General features: G+C 40.0%; 1 long non-coding RNA gene across 1 annotated transcript; it reads right to left on the bottom strand.

Moving 5' to 3' along the window:
* Window positions 1–2,053: 2,053 nt before the first annotated feature.
* On the bottom strand, window positions 2,054–3,857 carry LOC109304822. The gene is made up of 2 exons (XR_002099477.1): window positions 3,384–3,857; window positions 2,054–3,324 (listed from the first exon to the last, which is right to left on the bottom strand). It is a non-coding gene; the product is annotated as an uncharacterized LOC109304822 (long non-coding RNA).
* Window positions 3,858–5,361: the final 1,504 nt, after the last annotated feature.

The following is a 5,361-nucleotide window of genomic DNA, read 5'->3' as shown; positions in this document are numbered from 1 at the left end:
GCACAAGGGCTGGCACAGGAGGCCAGCAAGAGGCAGATGCTGCACACAGCATCCTGCCAGACTGGCCTTGCACATTGGCTACAAGGCTAGTCCACATCTACAAAGTGGATCAGCCCACAGACCTGCATCTGCCCCACAGGGTCAGTTTGACACCACTGAAAAAGTAATTTGCACCTCCAGTCTCTCAACACTGATGGGTTCAGTGATACAGGCAAGAGTCCAAGAATTCTTGGCATATGCTTGAAAAGGATCAGCTTGCTTCTAAACTTGTCTTCTCTGTATCTAGATATCACAGTGGTAGGGAATACACAAGTGTCTGAATAGAAGATTATGAGTGATAGTGTGTTGGTTAAAAAGTGTAGTATAGTTTAAGCTTGAAGAAAGCAGAGTAGATTTGCACCATATAGCTTTTGTGGGCTGATGCTCACTTCTTCTTTGTCAAAAACAAAGGAATAACTAAAAGCCAAAGCACATTTTGAAAGAACTAGAAAATATTTCCTGGCCTTGGTGGTAATTCCAACACAGTGGATGTATCTACACATTCAAATAATCCGGGATCAATTTACTCTAAAATACTCTACAGTAAACTCTCCTTGGCACATGTCTATACATGCAGGAAAGCAGGAGCAGATCTGATGCTTGTAGCACCAGACTGCTCCCACTCCCTGCAGCCCTGGACCAGGCCCTTGGAGCAGCCAGGGGGAGCTCTAGTCTCCCCCTGGGTGCTGGCACAGGGGTTGACAAGTTGCACAGGACCAGGAGACAGCTGTCTGATGAGGGAGCTGGGACATTGCTCCTTGCCCCCAGGAGCTGCCAGCCACCAGAGGCTGGGTGAGGACAATTTCCTCCCGGACCCCACTCCATGATCACAAGGCTGGGGCTGGGAGATCCTTATTTTCCAGCCCGAATCCCACAGTCACAGGGCCCTGGCTGGGAGATGAGGATCTCCCAGTCCCCAGCCCCCAGTCATGAAGCAGGGGCTTGGAGGTCCCTGCTGCTGTGGTTGGGGGACATAGCCCCATCCGAGCTCCAGTGGTGGAACCCACCCCGGCAGCAGACAGCTCCCAGAGGTATGGAGCAATTTCCCACCCCCTGCTGCCTGGCTAACCAGGAGCACATTTGTTCCCAGTAAGGTGTCTACACATGTAGTACTGCACTGTAAGTAATCAAGAGTAAATTTGCTACTTGTATTTACAGGTAGCAGATTTACTTTCAATTAGAGCAAAATACTATCCAGTAAGCATCTGTGCAGTTGTTACTGTGCAGTCATTTAGTACTTACTTAAGCTTAAGCCTGACTTAAACAAGTACTAAATGACTGTGCAGTAACCAGCACTACTGAGCAGTCCTGATGCCACGTGACTATTTTTAGCAACTCCTATACAGTAGTGTCAGCATGACAGTTCATGCCTGGTGATGCTATGTTGTAGCAGCAAGCTATGGCAATGTAGCTCATCACTATGGTTATGTAGCATCTTAAGTAGACATGCCCACTGCGCAGTAAGTAGCTCTAATCTCAAATAAAGCATCTTATTAGATCTGCCCAGTGATGTGGGAAATATATACATTATGGTCCTAATACAATTAATACCTCAGTTTCTCTTCCTAAGCAAGCTAGCCAATGTTGTCAAAGAAGCCCAGAGAAAAATCCTAAGGAAAAAGGGCATCTGGAGAGAACAGAGTTATACCTATGGCACAGTTGAATTGTTTTCTTCTTCTCACAGAAGTAGGAAAACTGCTTCAAATCAGCCCACTGAAAACTGAAAGGTAATATTTAGGCATGGGTCCAACATAAAATATCTACCAATATGGCAGGATAGTTATTAGGAAGAAATTTGGGTGCAGATTTGAGGGACAGACTATTCCACAACAGCCTAATGTGAGGGCATTTTGGTTTGGTTTGGTGAGGTTTGGGGAGAGAGGTGGTCATCTTTCTCTGAAGGACATAGCATTATACCATCTGTACTCTCAGATATAGTACAAGGATTTGATTGACTACAGGCCTAATCCATTTGGTGTCCATATGTTCCCAAGCACAAAAACCAAAACATGGATTTTTTTTCAGTTTAGATTATTTATTTGAGATTAAGAAATACAAAAGATTAAAAGAAGAAACATGGTCTCTAAGAAGAAACGAGCATACTGTGGCACTCTCCGTAATATCCTGCACTTGTATTAAAATACAAGATGGCAGCTGCCATAAATCTGTACCATTCAGCAGAGAGGGAGACTCCTCTTCATTTCAGAATGTAGTATGTATAAAGCAATCCTCACACAGCCACACATACTCGCACACAGGAAAACAGAGAAATGATCTCCTTTGACTATATATAACAATTATACACCACAATTTGGTTTGAAAAGGAAATAATAAGTGATGTGATAAAGGCATATGTTATTTACCCTCTCTGAACACTCAAGAAAAAGGGCATTAAATAAAATGGAAAGGCTATTTTAAAATGGTAAGAGGATATTAAGATCTTATAACATGTATACATTGACCCATAGAATTCACTATTAGATTTTACTCAGGCCAAGAAGAAGCATTCCAAAAAAAAAAACTTTAGACATAAATAAGAAAAAATATCTGCAGTTATATTAGTAAAGGTGAAGTAAGCAACACTCATGCATCAGGCCATAAGCCAACCATTAAGTCCCTGGGATTAGGAAAAACTTCTCTCTTTATAAGTATGAATCATTTAAAATTTTAAATTATATCAGATTTTACACCTTCCTCTAGAGCATTTCCTATTGGCTACTCTCAAGAGGCAAGATAAAAGTTAAGTTGGACTTTTGGTTTAACTGGTTGCTTCAGTTCCTTTTCCTGACCTCCAAGGGTGGTCTACTTCATTGTGAGCAAGACTGCCAAATGATTACATAGTTGTTTATTTTTCAAATGGTTTTGTACAGCAAACTTTCCCATGTGAGCAAAAGTTCTTCCTCTACTGAAGTCTGCTCGATACAAATGGAACACTGAAATTAATCCAGATCTCAATGAAGTCAATGGCAAAATCCCATTGAGAAAGATCAGGATTTGGCCCAATATTTATTCTACTCCCTTCAGCTCCTGCTCCAGAGCAAAAGTAGAAAGCAGCAAGTACAGATGTTACATTAACTATGCTAGTTTTCACAATGTTTGACATGAGATTTCACAGATAACCCCTCACACACACACACACACACACACACACACACCTTTTTGTGTTACATTTTTCTTCACTAAAAATAAAACCCTTGTAAATATAAATATCTTATTTTGGTGATGGACAAACCTTTCAGGTTTCAAAAGTGATGTTCAAGTAAACACTAGAATTCAAAGACTTAGCTGAAGCATATTTAAAATATCTAAAATGTTACAAAAACACAGACTGGGAGTCTAGTCACAGCTTGTTTGCATGGGAATTTCTGATTCTAATTATAATTGATCCAGCAGTAATAATATGTGACACTTGTACAGCAATGTTCATTCACAGATCTCAAAACACTTTGCAGAAAATGGACCAATTTTAGCATTTTACAGATGGACCAAATGATCTTAAATAAATGACAGAAACAGAATCTGAACCAAATCTGAACAGAACTCAGTGGGTATGTCTACACATGCATTAATATGCTTTTGCTTCTGTGAATAAAGTATAGTACCTTTGAGCATTTTTACACATGCTCTGGGAGTGGGGAGGGGGGCGCTTTAATAAGAGTGGGTCTGAGAACTGCTTTAATTAAAGCGCCCAGAGGGTCTTCATGTATCAGCATCCTTGCCCTTCCAAATGGCATCAGGGGAGCTTTATCTAAAGTTCATTGAACAGGGACACTGAGGCACAAGATGTGGAGGCTGGCTGGAGCTTGGTAATTAACATGCTCCAGCAAACTCGATGATCTAGTTACAGCATGCTGGAGCAGCCTCCAGGCTTGAGTACAGGCACCCTCTAATATGAGGTACTACATAAATGCACATTAGGCTGCCCTAATGCACAATAGCCAACGCACATGCCTTTTTAGTGACACTTAATGCACAGTAGCTTATTTCTACTGCTCTTTAGCATGTTAGCACTGCTTTTGATGTGACACTTTGATGAGCAGTAGAACATTAATGCACATGTGTAGACACACCCACTGCTTCCCACACTAAAACAAATGGCTTCACTCTTGGTATTTCAACCCATCTTTTTGCATTTCCATCTGGAAGCTAGAAGAGCCAAGACTGCGAAAGTTCTGGGTCTTTTCAAAATTTAGCCACGTGTTTTTCAATTCATTCAAAACCTTTAGTTCTCATTTGATTAGAATTATGAACAAGAATCAGAGAAGGTGATTGTTTTATTATACAGACCGATTTATTCATTTAAGTGCATGCTTGTCAGCCTATTTTCTTCTCTTTTCTTTTCTGAGCCCCCATACTTGTGCTGTGTTGTTGTTTACAGGCTTATTTATTTCCATCAGTTTGTTGGGCACAGAATTACAATCTTTGTCATCTTTGTCCCTGCAGTACAAATAGTGGATACATAACCCCCAAAATGACTGAAGACTGGAATCAGTATGGGTTGTGTCTTATAACAAGAGTAAATGGCTTCCTTATGTAAATGTTTTTTGTTGTGGATGCCACATTATATTAGCCATCAAAACAACCTGTTGCTTCCAGTCTACTGAAACCCTGAAATATGGATAGATGTCAGACTTTATTCAGCAATTTAAAGGAGGACTCAAGTTTATTTCTCAAAACTAGAAGTTTTAGCCTGATCTGTGTTTTGTTTTTCCTAAGCCATTTCAGCTACCCCTTCTACACACGAATGCAACACATAACGCTGCAAGATTCTGATTCATTGTTCTGAGAATCTCTTGTCATTTCTCATTCTGCTTGAATCACTACTAAGCATTCATTTTCCAGGTCCTTAATCATGAAGACAGCAGCCCTTATTCACATGGTTATCTCTCACTGACTTAATTGGGACTCCGGAGAGTTACAGTTATGGGATCAGGCTACATGTGTGTCCAACCCTGTAAGCCAAGATCCAATGCAGAAAAATGTATCTGTTTGACAATGACAAGAAGCAGTCATGAATTTCTCAATTATAGTATCATAAATAAAACAACATTGGGTGGCATAACAGGAGATGAAGATGTTTACATGGAATTGTGTCTCATGTCAATGACACCAGGAAACCTACTGTTTACATCCTTTAAAGATATTAAATGATTTGTAACCAAGCAACAGGCTTGTATAGGTAACCAAGAGCTTCAGGTCATGGTACTTTTTAAAAAAGAAACATTTAACTATAAAAAAGGTAAAGAGATATTTTTATGTAAAACCTTTTTACAGTTTATTTCCTATCATTAGTTGTTTAAAATATATATATATATATATATA

The sequence above is a fragment of the Gavialis gangeticus genome, unplaced genomic scaffold (assembly GCF_001723915.1).
Source record: "Gavialis gangeticus isolate Ggan-Ray unplaced genomic scaffold, GavGan_comp1, whole genome shotgun sequence".
NCBI lineage: Eukaryota > Metazoa > Chordata > Crocodylia > Gavialidae > Gavialis > Gavialis gangeticus.
Note: the sequence above shows the minus strand (reverse complement) of the source record. Positions and strands in the feature narration are given on the sequence as shown.